This window comes from Heterocephalus glaber, unplaced genomic scaffold (assembly GCF_053883595.1).
Source record: "Heterocephalus glaber isolate CG9 unplaced genomic scaffold, H.glaber_assembly_v1.0 deba00001531, whole genome shotgun sequence".
Lineage (NCBI taxonomy): Eukaryota > Metazoa > Chordata > Mammalia > Rodentia > Bathyergidae > Heterocephalus > Heterocephalus glaber.
In genome coordinates, this window is record NW_028258329.1 from 14,740,211 (window position 1) to 14,762,219 (window position 22,009).

The 22,009-nt window shown below is 39.1% G+C and overlaps 1 protein-coding gene across 10 annotated transcripts in view; it reads left to right on the forward strand.

The window, feature by feature from the left end:
• Positions 1-3,296: 3,296 nt before the first annotated feature.
• Akap13 (A-kinase anchoring protein 13) overlaps positions 3,297-22,009 on the forward strand; it is a 332,605-nt gene continuing 313,892 nt past the window's right edge. For 5 of the 10 annotated variants that reach the window (XM_013075076.3, XM_004852728.3, XM_013075078.3 and 2 more), the window contains exon 1: positions 3,298-3,500. The gene's annotated coding sequence lies outside the window, so the exon portion shown is untranslated. Of the gene's footprint in view, positions 3,501-10,550; positions 10,637-22,009 lie in introns of all 10 variants that reach the window. The other 5 variants (XM_087188505.1, XM_013075077.3, XM_021264786.2 and 2 more) reach the window with 2 other exon arrangements.

Consider the following 22,009-nt stretch of genomic DNA (forward strand, 5'->3'; position numbering starts at 1 on the left):
TCAAATGGAGGGTGAAATTTACTCCTGTTTCTCCTGCTTGTCATCTTTGGGGTCATGTCACCAACCCTGAACTTAATCTTGTTGCCTAGGGATAGGGTGTGTTGTTTGGCACAGGTTTGGGTCAAGCTGAGGGACTGTGGTAAAGTTGGCTTCATACCAAACAAGAGGCTGAAAGTGGACATTCCAAAGGCAACATCAGAATACTTTTTCTACCACGAAAGCAAGAAAATGTTCACTGCTACACAAGAAAAGCCCTGAGATGAGTTTGTTCTAGTGTTTCTTTAACGAAAGTAGACATTTTAGAAACTATGGATCTCAAGAAAAATTGATGTTCTTTCAACTGTTGACTTTGGTTTTGTTTTGTTTGCTTTGGCATTGTTGGGGACTCTATAAAATGGGGCTTATCTTTGTTATATTTTTTAGGTTTTACAACCTGTGTAAATAAATTGGAGAGATATAAGTCAATTGGAGAGATAGAAAATCTTACCATTGCTTCATGAGACCCTGACATCTTTCCTGGTACAGGGTGAGTGAGAAATCTCACTCTGAAATCTCTCTGTGAATTGGGCACACTCCATAGAGACATTTGGTGCACCTTGAAGAAAACAATCCTTAATATCAGAGACATCAGTTTGAAGGTAACTTATAGTAGCTCTTTCTTTACCAATTCATTCAGGCATGCAGTACCTTGCCTGGCTAAGAAGTAATTTTAATTTGTGCTCTGTGGAAAGTGTAGAACATTCCAACAAAGGGTTTTAATGAATAATAGTGGTTTGTTTTCTGCTGTTTTGTTTGTACTTATGCTATTGATTGCAAAATGTAATATTTGGTCATGATGCTGAGTAAATGTCTTTTTAATAATGTGCAGTGGAGAGTTATTCTATTTTGAGGCCATTGTGGTAAATTTCCCCAATAGTGTGAAGTTAGAATTCCTTTAGGGTAATACCAGGTTTCATCTGAAATTTATTTACAAACTGCTTTTGGGTAGAGAAGTTGTTATCTTTAGAAACTTCGGTGTAGTGAACTGACAGTTGCTGTTGTGACCTTCTGAGCTTCACTATTGAAAGGGTCACCCCCAAAATGTTAAGGAATTATTTGGTTATAAAAATAATCATTGGGCTGGGTGTGTAGCTAAGTGATAGAGTGCTTACCTAGCATGAATGAGGCCCTTGGTTCAATCCCTAGCAACAAAAAAAAAAAAAGGAAAAGAAAAAGATTGTTGGCACAAATTATGCACTATATCAAAATTGAATAATGGTACCAGATAAAATTATAGATAGCAATGAAGCTAGTGTATCATCCATTTTCACATGAAATCAGAGAAGAATTTAATTCTCTCTTAAAAAAAAAAAGAGTGGCCAAGGAAGATTTTTCTCTGAGGATGGATATTTGAGCTGAGGCATGAATGATACAAAGACATCAGCCATGCAGATTTCCTACAGAGGACAGAGGGGCTGAGCTGTTTGGGGTATTTAGATTAGACCCCTGACTCTCAAAGTGGGCTTCTAAAACACCAGCAGGAGCAGCAGGAGCAGCTGGGAGCTTTTTGACAAATGCACAGTGCCAAAACCCCAGATATACTAAGTCAGAATCTGCATTAACAAGTGTTCCAGGTGACCCACAGAGACAGTAAAAAGTGCTGGACTCTCAACCCCTCTGCAGCTTCCTGGAAATCCCAGTGAAGTGAGCAGCAGGGAATGGTACTGTCAGCAGTTATTACAAAGACTACAGATCAGCCTCTGTAACAGATCAGCCAGGCCTTAGGAGTAGGGATTATCAAACATCAGCATCCAAATGAATTTTGGGCTTAGCCCTCTTGTTTTACAGGAGCTGGAGATTTTCAAGGAGTGACCTGCTCATGGTGGTAAAGTCAAGATTAGGATGCAGGAGTCTCCTCTCTTTTAAATACCGACAGAGAGAGATTAGATTGAGTGTGGAAGAGGGCCAGAAGCATGATGAGATGTTTTGGAAATAAAATAATTTCACAAGAAGAACTAGGTTTGTTTGGCTGTGGTTTTTATCATTCTGTGAGGATGAACTAATACAAGAATTGGCACATTTCAGCTCAATATTAGGAGTATTTCTAGGATTTACAGCCATTCAGCGCTGGGAGGGCCTGAAACAGGTAGTAGGTACTCACGATACCCTCTCACAGGTATTTGGTCACTGGTAGTGAACTAACTGTCCAGTTCAAGGTTTCTCAAATGGAGTCATTTGCATATTTGCAATTTCTTTCTTTTTGCTATAACTGATCATAGTATTTTAAAAAGTAATATTAAAAATACACGTTTAAAATGTGTAAAGTGCACCATTCTTCAGTGTGCAGCTGGATGGATTGTTTCAAATGTATAGTTTTGTACTCAATTCTCAGATGTAAATACAGAACCATCACGTGGGGGGGTTCCTGCTAGCTCTCTCCTAACCAATGACCTTCTTTCCCTAGGTAAGCACAGTTCTTACTCCAATCACTATAAATTAGTCTTGCATATTCTTGAGCTGCATATAAAATGTCTCCATTGTTCACGTAACACTTGAAGTAGACTCATTTTTTATAACTTTCTATTGACCTAACAAATGACATTGGTGAAACAATGGTTTGATGTGATAGGCATTTCCCCCTAATACACATTACAATAGACTTCATGTAGAAACTAATATGACCTCTTGAGTCACCACTGGCATACGGACAGTATTTTGCTTCTCTGAAACAACCAGATGATTTCTGAGGTCTTTTTCGCAACTCGAAGCCTATGATTTTGTGTTGATCGAGTAGCCCAAAGCTCATGAAACCACGGTAACAATTCTGATCCCGCCATTGCACCATCCACCCATCCAAGTAACACTCGTTGAGTATCTAGCGAAGAATCTCCTACGTTGGTGTCTGAGATGACCCCACTTCCTGAACAGCAGTGGGAGGAAGAGAAGAATAAATCATTTCATTGTGTGTGGCAACTGCTATAGTTCAGGTATGTACCAGGCAGCAGAGGAAGGGCGGTTTCCGGAGATGGGGCGGGAGGAGAAGGTGGGTGGGCATTTCCACGAGCAGCTGCTGCCAGCCACCCGACTTTGATCACTTCGCCGCCTGGCAGCAGCTGCGGTCCACCTCAGCCTTCCTCAGCAACCTGAATACACCGCCCAGCACCTTCCCAATTGGTTGCACAGAGTTTGATGGGCAGCTTCGCCGTGCAATCCCAGCTCTTAGTCCTGGAAATTGCGCGTACTCATGGGAGGGCTCGGAGGCGTGATGGCCTTCTCGGGCGCCCCGCCCACCCCGGGCAGCTTGTGGCGCATGCGCGGGTGGGCAAGAGCGTTGTGCAGGGTCAGCGCGGAGCCGGAGCAGCCGCTGTGAAGCGCTTGGGCTCCGTCGAGACCGCCGTGCCCGCTCCTTGCCGCCTCAGCCGCCGCCGCCGCTGGAGGAGCGGCCGCCTATTGTCTTTCACCGCGGCGAAGGTGTGGAGCGGCTCCGGCTCGGCCCTCGGGGGTGCCCCGGGAGCCGAAAGGTGAGAGCGCAACTTAGTTGCCGGAGTTGGGGGAAGTTTGGCGCTGTGAGGAGGGGTCGGGGCGAGAAGCGCGGGCGCGCGGCCGCACTTCTCCTCCGTATTGTCTGCCGCCAGCCGCCGAGCTGCTCCCTCGGTGCCGTTCCGGGGCCGCCGCCGCTGCCCGGGTGGGGGGCGCGGCCTCCACGGATCCTCGGCCCCCAGGGCTCCCCGTTCGGTCCCGGGGCGGGCAGCCGCGCGGGGTCGTGCCGGTCCGACCGAGTCAGCCGCGGCGAACAAGTGCTGCGGGCGCGAGGGAGCGGCTCCCTCGGGCGTGCTCGCGGTAAACACGCCGGGCCGCGCCCGCCTGCGGGGGCTTTTCCGCGCCTTCTCCCGGGGGCGCGGCCTGCCCGACCCGCGCGACCACTCGCGCTCCGGAACCGTGCGGGCCGGCTGGCACAACTTGTCACCCGGCTCGAGTGCAGCCACCCTTCGAGACCAAAAGAAAGTTTTTTTCTTTTCCTTTTTGCAAGTGTGGCTTAATTAACTCTTTTTTTCCCCTCTCGAATTCAACCAGTATGTAAAAAGATGCACCCCCCCCCCGAAAAACCCCTCAATATTTATTTTTTCTTAAAAAAGGGTAGACTTGTTAAAAAAAACTTCTTACGGAAGGATTCCATCACACTGTTTCTAGATCCTACTGTGAACTCAGGAATTCACAATGAAAGTTGGGTTGAGCAATATATTGTTGTTCATTTTTTGCTTTTTACACTCCCTAATGAAGTTATTTTGAGAGTTTATTGCTTCAGGCAAATACAAAGTACAAAGCAGTGTGCCTTTTTTTTGGTTACTACCTCCCACCCCCTCGCCCTGTTTTATTTTCAGAAGAAGCGGCTTATTCAGTTTTTCTAAACCGTTGAATTGATCAGAACAGGACAAATGCTTTAGTTCTTGAAAGGTCACTCTTTGCAAATTTGTAAAGGAGTTATGATTAGTTCGTATTAATCAGAGTTACTGTTCTTGTATTTCTTTATGGTCTCTTGGGGATTTGGGGACTGCATTTAGTACGGCCATTGTAAAGTTTTGGGTGTACCCATTTCACTGAATTTGTTTCTTTGGGCTTAGAGAATAATTCTGCTTAAATTACCCGGGTAAAACTAGGTTGATGTCTGTCATTCTTAGTGGAACAAAATAACCAGTGTCATTTGATGTTCAGTTGAGTTGTATCCCTTTGCCGTGTGTTAAAATTGAGAAATACGGGGAGGAAGGGTGGTGTGTGTGTGATATTTTGCTTAGATTTCTCGTACCAAGCGAGTAATATGAAGTGATTTTTGGATTTTTCTGGTTTGGTTGGCCTCATTTAGCTTGAAAACCAACTTTCTTCTGCTGAAGATAAGGAAAATACTCTTAAGGCATAGGCATTGAGGAGTCACAGTCTGCTCTTTGGCTTCTTTTTCTGGTTGTGTGGCTGTTTGCGTGTGTGTGTGTGTGTGTGTGTGTGTGTGTGTGTGTGGGGGGGGGGGGCAGATTGTGAGGGAGGGAGGTAGATAGAGGTTGGAAGGAGTTGTCAGGGACGTAATGTAAACAAATACTACTTACAGTGTCATGTGACAAGCATACCAGTTGCTTTCTGTCTCCTGGCTGTGATAGTATTTCATACATACTTTTGTTTCAGGATTTCTCACAGTTCATGTAATTGCCCAGCTAGTGGTAACTGTACTCCTGGTATACATGGACTCCTTGGTCTTTTAATTCTTTGAGGGCTGTGATGGGTCTTATTTAGTTTGTACCCTCTTTACCAGAAAGTCTAGCATTGTGCAGGTATTCAGCATCTGTTTGAAGTGGGTGAAATGCTTTTGTACTAGCTAATGGTAGTGCACAGAGAAGAGAGCCATTAACTGGGGATTTGTCCAGAGTGACAATTCACTGGCACATATGTGATGAAATTTAGTTTATTTTAAAAGGATTTCTAGCCCTTCTTTTAATTTGTTGATTTCTTCTTGAAAAGAAGTGGGGTTTAGATTGTTCGCTCTGGATTTCAAAAAGAGATTGCAATTTAGAAACTTAGAGATCTCCCCCCTTGGTGAAATTATTAGAACTGCTGGACAAACATATTCATAACTCTGCCTATATTCCATTGTGAAATTGGATGGTAGCACATTTTAAGAGGAAACACACTCTTTTGGAGCTAGGTAAATTTGATCAAATTCTCACGTGTCCTTACTAGATTCATAGCCTTGAACGCCTCACTTAACTTCTCAGAGCTTGTCTTTACAGTGTTGTTGGAATCATTGAAACTATGTGAGGTACTTTGTACAGTGCCTCACATAAGTAGCTGACTGTTTTCTGGTGTCCTGGTAGCAGTAATGGTAATTTTGAAGCCTTTTTATACGACTTAAAAAAAAATTCTTAAAAGTCATACTTCTAGAACCTAGGTGTGTTGCTGCTTGCCTATAATCCCAGCATTCCAGAGGCTGAGGCAGGAAGATCACTGAGAGTTCAAGGCCAGCCTGGACTACATAGAGAGACCCTGTCTCCAAAAAAAAAAAAGAAAAGAAAAAAGTGATGCTTCTAAGTATAGTGGTTTAGCTATTTCAGTTTCATAAAGAAGGAATCGTGAAACTTGAGTCTTATTCATATGCAGTTTTTAAAAGATACCCTTTGAACTGAAGGATAATAGAAACAAGAGTGTTTTTATCTTCTAAGGTGAGTGGAAGTCTGAGATTATAGTTTAGGAAATGGTGGAAGATGGATTATTATCAATACTCATAATAGGATATCTGAGTTTTGTCTGTTCATTCCTTTTTTTTTTTTTAAACCTTAGTCTCAAAAAAGTATGGATTATGACTGCATTTCTCAAACCTGCTTAAGATAGAACTGGACTGAGAGCCGAGTGTAATGACACATGCCTATAATCCTAGCACTTGGGAGGCTGAGGCAGGTGGAAGGAGAGAGTTCAAGGCATCCTAGGCTACATACTAAGACTTTATCTAAACACACACACGTACTCCCCACCACCACACCAAACCAAAACTCAAAAAGTAGAACTGGATTGGGTGTTAACACAGTGTTAGCACAATGCACAGGGTACAGTGACTTTTGCAAATCCCTCACTTCCCCTTGAAGATAACACTTTTGAAGGTGTGGGGCTTTATAGGAGGAAGCAGTGATTTAAATCAGATGTGTCAACTCAGTTTAGAAGACTTAGAATACTAAATAGAGGAGATACATTTTAGAACTCTTTATAAAAGACATTTCTGGGTACTGGTCAGACTCACAGGGTGAGTGTACAAAATATCTCTGGTAATGCTACCTGAACAAATGTGGACTTTGATCCTCTGTTCTTGTACAGTTAACTTTTTTTTTTGGTACCAGGGATCGAACTCGTGAGGCTGGTGGCGGAACCACTGAGCTAAATCCCCGGCCCGTGTACAGTTAACTTTTAAGTACATTTGAATAGTCTTGATCTGTAGTTGCTGCTCATGGAGATAGGCATCCATCTGGAAATTGTGCTTCCCCCATCAGGCTGTCTTCACCACTGTAAATGGGGGAGAGAGGAGGATGCACAGTTTCCTGTGCATGTCCTCGGATCTGTAGTCTTCCAGTCAACTTTTGGGTTGATAGGGACATAAGTGGAAGGTGAAGTGATAACTCATTTTTGTCAGTTTTTGGTGAGAGGGTGGACCAGCAGACCTGGTGCTGTGATCGTCTTTTAGCTCTTCAGAGCTGTGCGCAGTATCCAGGGAAGGCTGGGAAGGATATCAGTGTGTGTGTATGTTGTGGATGTTGGGGTGAGGGAGAAGGAAAGGTATCAGATGTTTGTCACTCTATAGGCTCCTCTACTGGAAAAAAATGTTTTGAGTTTTTATTTTCTGATCATATCATAAGCTCTTACTTGTCCATAGAGTTAACCTCTGCTACTCAAAATAACCAAATATTTCTGAACAGTTATGAGTTAATTAAATATGACACACTACAATTAATTGGTGTTTTTAACTAAAAATGTCAGGTTAGGAACAACCTAGGAGTTAGAAAAACAGTGTCATGGAACCTAAGATGATAGCCACAGGATCTGACTTCACAACTACACTGTTGTTTACTGATTATGTGGTCTTGAGTAAGCCACTGTATCTTAGTATCTTTATTAAAGAAAATAAAACATTAACATTTTTATCCTGTCCAATAAATACTATTGTTGTGAAAAAAATGAGATGAAGAGGTATGCAAATGCTGTGTGGTGGTATTTCTTTGATTGGCTCCTGGTTTGGATAAAACTCAAATACTAATGTAAAAGGGGAAAAAAATCCAATTAACTACTGGTTTTTCTTTTTGTTGCCATTCTTGCTTGGGAAAGTTGGTATTTTTTCTTTTTGCTTTGTGTTCTTCTCATTTCCTTTTACAACATATTTATCATGGGATATTTTGTAAAGTAAATAAATTTCATTTCACAGTGTTTGCTGTAATATTCACTGCGAACTCACAGGAACTGACATTGGGTGCCAGTGCTTGAAGTCAGGTGAAACCACAATAAACAGTGAACAAAGAATGTCAGACTATTTCAGAAGACTACAAAAGAGTTTACAGTTGTCTGATCTATTATTTTCATACTTAAAATTTAAAAATTGCTTTACTCGAGTTGGAAGTATGCCTTTTATACCAGATGTTGCACTGTATTTTACCAACATTTCTTTTTCTTAAATCCTTGGGGCAGTGGTGATTAACCCATTTTAGGATCAGAAAACTGAAATCCCACAGTGGCTTGGCAGTGGCCATGTAACTAGTAGGTCATTGTTTTGAAATTTGAATTCATTATTCTGGCACCAAAGGCCATGCTGTTCATACTGTTGATAATATCATCTGAAAAGAGTTAATTTAAAAAATAAGTTCAATGAGATGTTAAAATATAGCATGCATTTGTTTTAAATATGAAGAATTTAAGGTACAAATTTCCAAAGATGAATGTCATTATATTGTATACCTAAAATGTACAAATAAAATTAGTTTTAAAAATATGAAGAATTTAACTTTTGATAAAATATTCATGCTTATAACTTAGCACAGTCAAGATGTGGAACATTGCGATCATTTTCTAGAGAGATAGGCCCTTTCCAGCAGAACCCTCATTAGAGGCACCACTAGGATACTCTCCTGTCACTGGAGTTTAGTTTTCTCTTGGCAAATTTGACCTACTGCCTATTTTTGTAAATAAAGTTTTATTGGAGTGTTGCCACACCCATGTATTTACATATTGTCTGTGGTTAGGCAGTGCTGCAGAGGCAGTCTAGAGCAGTTCACACAGAGACCCTGTGGCCCACAGAGTCGAAAATACTGTCTGGCCTTCTCCAAAAAAGTTTGACAATCCTTTTTATACAGTATAAACAGATGCAGTTATACACATCTATGAAGATTATTAATAATTCTGTATTATCTAGGACATAATGCTGCTTTCTCTATTTGTCCCCCAAATATCTTTTATAATTGATTAAAAATTTTTTGAATATGTTACACTGATACATGCATACCCATATAGCAGCACAGCTCCTAACAGCTAAATCTTGGAAGCAGCCTGTGTGTCCATATACAGGTGAATGAGTAAAGAAAATGTGGTATTTATATCCAATCAAGTACTACTCTCACATAAAGTAGGATAAATTTGAGTCATTTGTGGGAAGATGGATGTACCTTGGGATTATAATGTTAAGTGAAGTAAATCAGACACAAGTATAAATAACTTAAAGAGCAAAACAAAAGATAGGTAATAGGAAATAGGGAGATCTTTTGCAAATGGAAAAGGAATCTAGACATGGAGGAAGGAAGGAGGAGGGGACAGGAGAGGGAAATAAAAAAGAATTTAGATGTGTTGTGTGCATGTACCAACTCCCCATGATGAGTGTGATCATTATGTACTGCAAACATGTACTAATAAAATTTTTTTTCGAATCAGGTTGAAATCAAGTTTTACACAGTACATTGTTATGTTCTCCCTAGTCTTCATTTTTTTCATTGTTTTTGAATTTGTACAGTACATTCACTAAATTTCACCCATTTTAATGTAACGTGAATTTTGACAAATGTATACATTCATATTACCATTGCTTGAAATAGAATAGTTCTTCACTCTCCAAAATTCTCCTGAGCCGCTTTGTAATCAATCCATTCTTCATCCTCCAGACCCTGGAAACTGGTTCTATTTTTTGCTTTTTCAAGTATGACATATAAATGGAATTGTACAGAATGTAGTAGCCTTTTTAAAATTTTTTGCCCAGTGACTAATGATGTCCATCAAGTATCTTGTCATGTGATCATTTTCCTTTCTTTGGTGATGTCTGTTTAAAATTGCCCACTTTAAAAAAATTTGAGTTGTTTGATTGAATATACTTTTAATTCCTGATTATGACTTGCAGATTTTTTCCCTGTTCTGTCACTTTTTGTCTTAATGTCTTTTGAGGAGAATTTCCTCTCTCTCTCTTTTCCTTTTCTTTTTTGTGGTACTGAGGAATGAACCTAGAGCCTGTCCACAGAGCTATATCCCCCACCCATTTTATTTTTTGTTTTGAGACAGAGTCTTGCTAAGTGGCTACTTTGCTGGGCTGGACTTGAATTTGTGATCTTCCTGCTTTAGCCTCACAGTGTGCTGTGATTACAGGGATGTACAACATGCCTGGCTTGAGAATTTCTTCATTTTAATGATGTCCAGTGCTTTTTCCTTTCATGGATAATGCTTTTGGTATAATGTCTGAGAAATCTTTGCCAATTTAAAAGTACAGATATTTTCTCCTAGTAGTTTTATAGTTTTACTTTCTTTCTTTCTTTTTTTTTTTTTTTTGAGATAAGATCTGCCTATATAATTCAGGCTGGCCTTGAATTTACTGTGTAGCCCAGGCTGTCCTCCACCTCCTTGGTGATCTTGCTGCCTTAGCCTCCCGAGTGCTGAAATTACAGGCATATGCCTTTATACCTAGCTAAATGTTACATTTAGGTTTATGACTATCTTTGAATTAATTTTACTAAGTGATTCAAGGTGTGAAGGTTTTGTTTGTTTGTTTTGAGACTGGGTCTCATTTTGCTCTTCAGGCTGACCTTGAACTACCAATGTAGCCCACGCTGGCCTTGAACTCAGTGATCTTCCCGCCTCAGCCTCCTGAGTGCTGGGATTGCAGGTATGTGCCACCACACCCAGTTTGAAGTTTTTTAAAAAAAAAATACTGATGTGCATTTGTTCCAGCAGCGTGTTATAAAAGACTATCCTCTCTCTTCATTGAATTATTTTTGCACTTTGAAAGCTGATCATACACTTGTAGCCCTGTTTCTAGATTCTCTCTTCTGGAGTATTGATCTGTGTTTCATTTCTCCATTACCACACTGTTTATTACTGTAGCTTTTTTTTTTTTGTGGTACCGGGGATCGAACTCAGGACCTTGCACTTGCAAGGCAGGCGGCGGAACCACTGAGCTAAATCCCCAGCCCTATTACTGTAGCTTTATAGGAAGTTTTGAAATGAGGTAGTATTGAGTTCTTATTGTATTATTTTTCAGAATTGATTTTGGATATCTGGTTCCATTGCCTTTTCATGGACATTTTGGAACCATCTTGTTGATACCTACAAAAATCCTGCGAGGATTCAAAATTTTATTTTATGTATTTTTGTGTTGATGAGGATTGAATCCAGGTCTTGCACATGATAAGCGCACTCTCTACCACTGTGCCCCCCTCCCCCAGCTCTGCTGCTGGATTTTTGATTGCATTGAAAATGTAAGGAAGTTAGAGGGGAAATGACATCTTTATAATGTTACCACAAATGTAGTATGTCTTTTTTTTTTTTTGGGGGGTACCGGGGATCGAACTCCGGTCCTTGAGCTTGTGCAGCAGGTGGCAAAACCACTGAGCTAAATCCCCAGCCCCAACATAGTATGTCTTTTAATTTAGACTTTATTTGGTTTTTCATTAGTGTTGTAGCTTCTAACAATTGGACCTTAATGAATGTATGTCTTGTAAGCTTTATACAGTAGTCCTTGCTCATCTTCAGTTTTAGCCTCTGTAGTTTTAGCTACTTCTGTCAACAAGAAGGGGAAGAGGAGTTTCAGTACAATAAGATGTTTTGAGAGAGGGAGACTGTGCTCACTTTTGTTTTGTTTTGTTTGTTTGTTTGGTTTTTGGTAGTACTAGAGATTGAACCCTGGGCCCTGTAACTGAGGCACATCCCCAGTCTCTTTTTTGGTTTTTTTTTTTTTTTTTTTTTTTTTTCTTTTTTCAGTGCTGGGAATTGAACTTGGGGCTTTCCCCACCTTTATTATTATTTTTATTTTTGAGACACGATCTCACTAACTTATTAAAAGATCCTCCAGAGTACTGGGATTACAGGAATGCACCACCATGCCCTATCTTACTTAACTTTATTGCAAGATGTTATGACTTATGTCTGGATGTCCCCCTAAAGCCTCATGCAGTCATAGATGGTGCTTTTTCAGAGATGGCTGGATTGTGAGTGTGTAAAATTGGGATTGATTCATGGTGCAATGCTAGACTCAAGGGGAGTAGGATTAAGGGTGTGAGTGCTACCCACCCTAAGTAGCCTGGATAAGATATAAGGAATAGAAAGAGCTGTGGGATAAGATATAAAGGAAAGAAGGAGCTGTGGTCATCCATTGTTGCTTTGTTACCTTCTGCCCGCCATGAACTGTTTTTCCTCTGCGGTGCCTGTCTGCCCTTCCCTTCTTCCTTGGTGCCAGCCATTTGTGGACTGAAACCTCTGCAAACTGTGAGCTAAATAAACCTTTCCTCCTTTAACTTTGGGTGTTGGGCATTTTGTTTCAGCAATGAGAAAAGTAACTAAGACAGTAAGTTTCTGGTATGGTAAAGTTTCGTTTGTGGTTGCTAACATTACCTGTTCCCATTAGCTATCATCTGTTTAAAAATCTGAGTTCTTAATTGTAGACAGTAATCAGGTGAGAGTATGGGTGGTTTGATAGGAATCCATAACTGCTCCTGGGAAAATTGTTAGCACTTGCTTTCTCCATTAGGCTAGTTGTTGGAAGGAGACTTTATGTGGCATTGTGTTGTGCATATCACAGAGAAACTGCACTGAGCTGGAGATTTTTTGTTTGTTTTAAAAATCTAAATGCTATCAACATTAACTTACGTTTTGTTTTTTTTTAATTTTTATTTTATTTTATTTTTTTAACTTATGTTTTTAGAAGTACTCTTTTTCCTGTGATAGCTATGCTGAGGTGATGGAGATGTCTGGTGCTTTCTGCAAAGTTGATATTTTCTGTAATTCATGAATCACTTCTAAAAACACTCAAAATGATTTGGATGGTGTCAGTAAATTAATCTGCTTTATTGGTTTTGTCAGTTGAGTTCTGCCTTGTCTAAATGAATGCCTTCTCTGAGTGGGAGAAGAGAGATCCATCATGGCATTGCACAGAAATAATTTACCTTTGACAAGTTGAAGGAAATGGGTTTTTAACTCTTAGATGCTGCACAGAGTTGCTGGGTTCAGACTACAAAGGAAATCTGGATGAAACCTTGCAATGGTAGAGTTGTTTAGGAAAAATATTGTGGCATCAAGAGTTGAACTGCAGGAGCTCCAAGTGTTCTTGGTCACATGAAGCCTTGGGTCCTGGTTAAAGTGCTTTCTCTCTTTGATGATTATGGTCTAGACAAGATTGGCCAAAGCCTTTCTCTGGGCTCTCTGGCCAGAATGGTAGCATGTATGTGCTTAGAGCGTAGGATAGCGTATATTTCTAGTCTGGAGAGACCTGAGGCCATTTCCTAAAAGGTGTTTCTAAAAAGTAAAATCACAAATGGGAAGAAGTTGTTTATTGTGTGTTTCTCACGATTACCCTGTTAGGCCAGTACTGTCCTTCTCTTTTTTGTTTGGTACTGGGGATTGAACTCCGGACCTTGCGCAGCAGGCGGTGAAACCACTGAGCTAAGTCCCCAGCCCTGTCCTTCTCTCTCTCTTTTGTTTTTTGGTACCGGAGGTCGAATTTGGGTCCTTGGGCTTGCGCAGCAGGCAGCGAAACCACTGAGCTAAATCCCCAGCCCCTGTTCTCTTTTGATGAAAAAACAAAAACAAAAACCATCTAGAATTCAGAGGTTCAGTTTCTTCTCACCAGGTCAGTGAACCACAGTTTTTATCCAGGACTTTCTGACTATAAACATATTCTAGCTTTATTGTATATGTCATAAGTCAGATTTTTTTTTTTCATTCTGATATAATTATATCCGAAGTAGCCAACTTAAATTCTAGCTTGTTCTTGTTGTAAGGAGAAAACCATTGTGGTTTAGTCTTAAAAGCTTTCCTAGAATTCTTAAAAGCTTACTAGGCTTCCATATTTGTGCCTTGATAGTAGCAGAAACTTGGTAGTAGAATGGTATTTTCCCCCACATGCAGGAGCTTTGTGGATGGAAATAAATGATTAACATTTACACACTTGTTCACATCTTCAAAGTATTTTATAAACATTTAATTAGTTTATGTTTAACTTACATTGGAAGTTGAAAAACCAGGTTTTTGGGTTCATTTTAGAAGTATTGAAATAGTAGAGGGAGAAAGTCTCAGAAAAATGTAGGCACCAAGCAGCTATCCTCAGGCCCCTAACTTTTTGCCCAGCTTAGTTCATAACAAGCATTTTTTTGGGTTGTATAGTTTCGACTTAATGCAATGGGAAGGATTTATATGGACTAGAAAAAAGAAAAGAAGACGTAGTGGAATGGTTCAGAAAAGACCTGGGTGAGTCAAAGACTTGTAATGCAGATTTTCTTTTTGTAGTCCCTTAAGCATTAATGGATGAGCATTTTTGAGGCATTTTTGGAGGAGACTGGCAAATGAGTTAGGGGTGTTATAGATGCCCATTTCTGAGGAAAAAACCCCACAAAACTCCTCTTTTTCATTCTTGGTTTAGGAGATAATAACTCTGTAGCTGGATATTTTGTTCCCTCACCACCTTTGGATCCCACTCCATCTCCTTTGTTGTTGTTTTTTAAAATTTTTACTTTTGAGCCAGGGACTCGCTATGTAGTTCAGGCTGGCCTTGAACTCACTATATAGTCCAGGATGGCTTTGAACTCCTGTGATCCTCCTGCCTCAGCCTCCCGAGTGCTGGGATCACAGGTGTGTGCTACCACACCTGGCTCCATCTCCTTTTCTACTACCCTCAGTAACACGACTTTTGCTTGACAAGGTTATGTGGTTGGAGGGACATCCAAATTCCAGTTCTGTTGTGTTTCTGTCACAGAACTAGCCATGTGACCTTGAGTAGACCACTGCCTTTCTTCTGTCCCTGTGTTCTTTTGTTCTGTCAAATTTGTTAATGCCTTACCTCTCATTGAGTTCTACCAGAGGGGTGGCCAGAAGAGGATATTAAACATGAGCTCTTGGACATGAAATAGGACAGAGGATATTTTCACATCATGAGGATTCTTCAGATTTCAGTGACTTCCTTCCTACTTTGTTTAAAGTAATTTTCTTACTATTGTTGTCACCCATATTAACTGTGGTTTAAACATCTTTTTCTCATACAGTGCAGTAAATAGGACCATTGGATAAACATTGTGTCTTGGTGCTTTCCTGTGATAGGATATCCTTTTCATCATTGCTTATAGTCCCATCATTTAGTAGGACCTGTTCATGAATCTTTGTCTAGATAACCTTGCCTTAGAAATCGTATGTGATGACAGAAAATAGAAAAATTCTGAGGGCTTGATATGAATGCTCAATTAAATTTTTATTATGAATGAGAATCTTTTTTTTTTTTTTTTTTTTTGGTACGGGGGATCGAACTCAGGACCTTGCGCTTGCGAGGCAGGCGGCAGAGAGAATCTCTTTTAATGGAGCTAGATAATAGTGACCCTGAACTTTTCCCCTCTATGAGATAGTGTTCTGTGTCCCCCTCCCCCTTTATTCTTTCCCTTCGCTTCTTGAAATCTGAAAATTTAAAAGTGAGATGAGTTACTTGTGGCTAGTGAATCTCTTCATAGCATTAAATGACCCTAGGGTTAGGCTTTTCATCCTTTGTTTTTCTACCAAGATTGGTGGTGACCTGGGACAGCTGGACCTTTAATAATAAAATACTATATGTGAACTCTAAATAGTGGAGATTCTTAGCTAGATGTTTAAAATCACCTGTAGGAAAGTGACATTTACCTCTGTTTTGAAAATGGAGACTTTTTTTGAAACTTTTTTTTTGCCAGGATAAATTATGTATATATTAGATAAGTTGGAAGTTCTCATTTGGAAGCCTAGGTGGTTATAGGCAGTTTCATAAGGTACAGAAATAAAGAACTTTAAGATATTGTGTTAGAATAAATGATTATTTTTCCTATATAGGGATTTGGGTTGTATTGTTTTCAGTCATTTTATTTCTTCCATATTGTCTTTGCTTACTGTGCATTTCCTTTCTCCCAGGTAATTTAGGTTAAATAAGATAATTCCATGTCTGTATTTCCTCCTGGATTATAACCTCCTTGGGGGCAGATTTTATCTGCTTTGTTCATCTTTGTATCCCTAGCACCTGGCATTGTACATGGCGTAGAGCAGTTGCTGTTCAGGAAATATTTGGATTGATGAAAGAAGGATGAATGAATTTTTGCCAAAATTATAAATGTATAATATATGTATATTATTAAACTTAAAATCTAGCCTATCAATAAATGAATAGATTTTAATTTTTCTATCCTTAGCATAAACCCTAGTTTGATTTTACGAGTTTAAGTATCCCTCATGAGCTGAGTGCGGTGGCACATGCCTGTAATCTCAGCACTTAAGAGGCTGAGGCAGGAGGATCAAAGGATTTCAGGGTCAGCCTAGGCTACATACTGGAATTTGAGGACCAACCTGAACTACATAGCAAGACCTCTTTGGGGGGAAGAGAAGACAGCATGTTAAATGGTAGATTGCGTGGTTTTTGTGTTTGATCAGTGTAGGCCTCTTTACATTTTAACCTGTTCTGCAGTTTTGTCACTGGGAAATCAATATTGACCTGAGAATGTAGGTATAGCCAGCCTGCCTAATTTATATATTTTTCTAATAATTTTAAAACATACCAAAAATGGAACAGTAGAATTGATCCCTGTATATCTATTACAGATTCTAGAGAATGAACAAGATTTTGCCATTCTCTGCATGTCATTTTTAAAATATGAGTTTTATCGTGAAAAAATTCATATACCATAAAATTTAACCCTACTTCATTTTATGTTCATCAAAGTTTTATTGAAAATAACTACCAACTATAATTTTCATAATAGTGATTTTACAATGGTATTTTCTGTGTAATGTATTATACTATAAAACATGAAAATCATGAAATGTCTTTAGAGCAAGGCATGATGTTTCCAGGATACTAATCAGACAGTGCTGTTTTTAGATAGGACCTGGCTGTGTAGTTCAGGCTGGTCTTAAACTCCCTATGTAGCCCTGTGCTTAAACTTGCAGCGATCCACCTGTTTCAGCCCCTGGAGTGCTGGGATTACAGGCATGCACCGTGACACCTGGCTAATCAGACAGTTTTACCTACAAGCAAATGAGTGCTATGTATCCTATTTTCCTTTCTACGGAGTAATTACAGAAATAGGACCATAAACCTTCTATTAAGCACTTCTGTATGAAATCTGAGGTTTCTGTCAAATTAGACATGGAAAATTAAACAAAGCTGCACAAATTACTGATCTGTGGTTTTTGAGTTCTCTCATGTTGGACTTTTATTTTTTTAAAGATAACTTTTTATTAAATACTGTTACACAAGGATGTTACGATTTATCCAAAGATTTTGGTTTCATGTCAGTAGTTTTTTCACCTTCCCCCATAGAATTTAGTGATTTTCTATTTCTTTAAGATTCGTTTGTATTTTTTTTTTCCTTAAATTCTTTTATTGGTACATTTTAGATATACAGTACATTTGCATTTATCATTGGGTGCTTGTACCTGTACATGATGTATCTTGGTTTTTATTATTTTTTTCCCCATTACCTGTGCACCCTTCACCCCCTCCACCTTTCCCTAATTTGTTTCTATTCTTTTTTTTTTTTTGGTACCGGGGATCGAGCTCGGGTCCTTGCGCTTGTGCAGCAGGCTGCGAAACCACTGAGCTAAATCCCTGGCCCTGTTTCTGTTCTTAAAGTGCATTCTCATTTACTCTGATTTTTGTGAAAAAAGTATTTTTTCAGGTAATTGAATATCTTAATAAGTTTTTGACTTATTTGGCAGTGTATATAAAAATGATTTTCTTTCATGCTTTAAACTTCAGATCATGATCTTAAAAGCTTTCATTTTGCCCCCAAGAACAACCAATACACTGTTTTTCATGGCCCCTATTGATGTGTATTGTCTCCTAAGCTCATGAATTCTCTGAAATACCACAGTTTCCCTCACCCTTGACTGTGGTAAATCATTATTTTGGCTCATTTGCCAGAACGGCTTATGGCAGTCTGAAGATTACCACTTTAATAGCTCCCTGGGATATGTGCCCTTACATGGAGATATTTCTTTCCTGAGTCCAAATAAAAGTGATAGTTCCATCTGTGAGATATGTCAGGACCCAAATACTAATTCAGAAGAAAAATTATGTTTAGTCTCCAATCAGCCTTGATTCCCTTCGAATTGCGCAGGAATTTCACTGATACAATAACTTGTTTATTGGGAACCACCATTGATCTGGATGTCTTAATCAGTTTCAATCTCTACAAACAAGTTTTTTTTTTTTTAATTTTATGATTTTGTAAGAACAAGAAATTGAGGGCCAGGGAAGTTAGTTGACTAATTCTGGATGTACTTCATTCAGCCTGCTATTGAAGGCCTGTTGTGTGTCATGCACAGTATGGGGTGCCAGGGATTAAGGGTGAACATGGTAAGATGTAGTCACTGCCATTGAAGTGTTCATGATTTTGTGTCTTCAATAGTATGTGATAGCAAGAATAATAACAGTAACATTTCTCATCCTTTATTATTGCTTCCCATGTGCCACGCTTAGTACTAAGTGGTCTGCAAGTCTACTTTAATCCTCATAACCTAGTCTTCGTAACTTGGGGTCTGTTTACCCATGTTAGGAACGAGTAGAATGAAGCTCAGAAGAGGCTACATAACTTGCTCAGGGTCACACAGTCTCTTCAGAGTTAGGACTTGAACATGGGTCTGTGACTCTAGAGCCCAAACTGTTCTTTAAATGCCTCATTTTAACAAGAGCTGAAATCAGTACATAATTAAGTGAAAGAGACATCCATTGTGAGCTGTGATTTTGGCAGAACTTTATGTAACTGTGACTTTGCCAGTAGATTTATTTTTATGGTTAACTTTCTACTTTCTAATCCATTATCCTAGGAGTCATCAGTTTTTATGCTTCATGAAAGACATTTTAAAGAAGTCTTTTATTATAGTATGATGTACAGTCTCTCTAGTCAGGAATTAAATATAACAAAAAGTTCACATATGAATAAATGACACTACATAGAGACTTTTTTTTGGTTTTTAAAATTTTAACATTTTAGTTTTATTTTTGTGACAAGATCTTGCTATGTAGTCCAGGCTGGCCTTGAACTCATGGTGATCCTCTTGCCTCAGCCTCCTGAGTTCTGGGATTACAGGTGTGCCACCAAGCCTGGATAGTTTTTTTTGGATTATAATTTGTTGTTTTTCCAAACTTGAAAATTGGTAGAAGGTTTGTGTGTGTGTGTGTGTGTGTGTGTGTGTGTGTGTGTGTGTACAGTGACCTTTGACTTATGAACGCAAGTCATTTGTGAGTGCTGGTTGTAGCTCAATTTGGTTGTAAGTCAAGACTATTTTTGCCATATGAAATAATGGAAATATCTATAATGTGTTCCGAACCTTCCAAAGCACTCTTTAACTAACCTTTTCATAATAAAAAAGGATTGTATAATATGGGTAATTTATCAGAAAGACCAATAATTTTCCTAGTTATTCATCAAAAAATTGTAAAATGTGCCTAGTTTACCAGAAACAACAATGTAATACTGTACTCACCATTCAGGTTGACATCTTTGGCTTGCAGGGAAGGAGGATGAAATGGAAGGTGGTTATTATTTGGAAAGAGAGTCCACTTCCATAAGAACATCAGGAATCTGGCTCTCTGATGTCCTTTCTCTCCTTGGGAGAGTCTGTAGTGCACTGGGACCTGTTTCTGGCTCACTAGGTCTCAACTTTTTAGAACTAAAAACTGGTCTAAACTTGTCTTTTTTTTTAAACACTGTTCTGTAGCATGACGTGACATTGTCATTAAGCAAGTGAATGCAACAATTGGCTTTTTCTCTTAGTGGGTCTTTTCTACAGATGTTTGTAGCTCTGTCCATTTTTTCAGGATTTCCTTTATTTCAGAAGAGGAACTTTGCTGCGCTGATTGTTGATATTCCCCCTCCTCTTCAGAAAGCTCCTCAGCTGCTATTCTCTGTTGCTCAGCCAGAAGTTGTTGAAGTTCCTCTGTAGACAATTCCTGAGTGTTCCTTCCTTCAGTCCCTCATCATCACCACTGTCTACCTGCAGGCCTATGGACTCTGCTATAGTGACAGTGTCATTGACCACAGGGTCAGTTGAAGGCTCCGCCTCCTCTGCACAGCCTTTAGAGTCTCTTCTATATAATTTTAGGTCACACTTTCTTCCAGGCAGATCTCAGTGTCCTTAGACATTGGTCCAAGATTTCTCAGTTAACCCCACACAGGAAAGACCAGTATTTGGGTCATAACTCAAGACTTTGGTCATAAGTTAAAACTAAAATTCCAGTTGTAACCCAAGTTGTTTATAGGTAGGCCTGGTCATAACTTGAGTGTGTGTGTGTGTGTAACATGTTATATACAAGTATAAACTGATTATAAAACATTTTATATATGTATCTTCACATATCAAGTAACTGACATAATTATTTTAATGGGTATATAATATTTTATTACATGGGTTTAGATTTATCCTCAGTTCACTAAATACCGTATTATTAAGATTGTATTTAGGTTGTATTCCTTTTCTTTTTGACCCCTTTTTTCCCATTTCTGCTATTATAAACATTGCTGTGATGAACACCCTTGTATACATCTAGGTATTCTTATTTATCTCTTTCTTACAGAAATGGAATGCTAGAGCAAAAGGTGTGTATTTCAACAGCTGTTGATATTGTAAGTTGTCCTCAGGAAGTTTCTATTATTTACACTTTCTGGCAAAATATGAGTGCCTTTTTACCATTTCTTTATAACCACTAGAAAGCAAGTTTTTAAAAGTTTTAAATGCCATAAAATAATTAATTTTAGAATTACTAGATTGCTGGGAACCCATAATAAATGAACTCTATTTCTAAAAGAATAGAAAGTCAAAGCTTAGCCATTGTTCACTTAAGCACTGAAAGTTAATTAGTTCTCAGTATCAAAAGACAAGATGAAGACAACTTTCAAATAAGTCACTGATGTCACGTTCTGTTGGCTATTCCTTAATTGTCAGTAGGAATTAATTCCAACAATGAGACAGTGGAGTGTTTAGGATAACATTGGAGGAGATATGTGGAGTCACGCTCCCTTTTAGAGTTCTGTGATGGCTGATCTGTGGCCATTCTGTTGCACATCCAAATGCATAGTTGAATTAATGGTCTGTCTCATTTTATTCTGAAAACATGAAAATTCACAATCCGCATTTTGTTTCCCAAATCACAATCATATGTGTTGACATTATGGTTTAAACACACAAGGAAATTAAACTTTGGAAATTTACTACTTAATATAACCAAACATTTTTCTCTGAGACAATGAGTTAATTGGTCTCTGTTATGATAGCAGTGATTTTTCGATCAGATAACACTTGTGAAAATTTACCATATGTATGTAGGAAGAACCAGTTGTGCAGGAGGTTCTAAGGTAGGTCCATAAAGTGATCTGGCACTGTAGATTCTCCAAAGGGTCTTTTCTGTTGGACATTCTTTAGGAGTATTATCTTGCTGGCCCCTCAGTTTATGCTTGTTTACAGAGAGCTGATTAATTATAATTTAGATAAATTATATCATTAGACAAATTGATTAATGATGTCTTTAAAATAATGTTCTGGAATATGTAGATGGTTATTTAATTGTTGGAAGATTTCTGTAACCTAGGAACTGCCCAATTTTTAATGTAGCGTTCCTGATTTTTGAACTGTTCAAGTTTCATTGGTAAGTCTAAATGTTATTTTGGTTTGGTAATGTATTAGTCAACTTTTCCATTGCTGGATAGAATACCCAACGTCCACAATTTAAAGAAGGAGTGGTTTCATTTTGCTAACATTTTAAGGGGATTCGGTCTAGGATCAGCTGTTTGAAAGGCAGAAACTTCATGGTGGAAGGGCATGGTGGAACAAAGCTGCCTAGTTCCTGGTGCGGTGGGAGCAGAGCAGGGAAACTGTGTCAGAGAGTAAGTGGGGAGGGACCATACTATAATGTCAAGGCCACGCCTTCATGCCCTGTACAGATGTACCCGGAAGTGTACTCTACCAGTTCCCTGGGCCGATCCCAAAGCCAGTCAGTTTGACAGTCCACCTTACCTGGGTAGGAGTCCTGTTGCACGTAGAA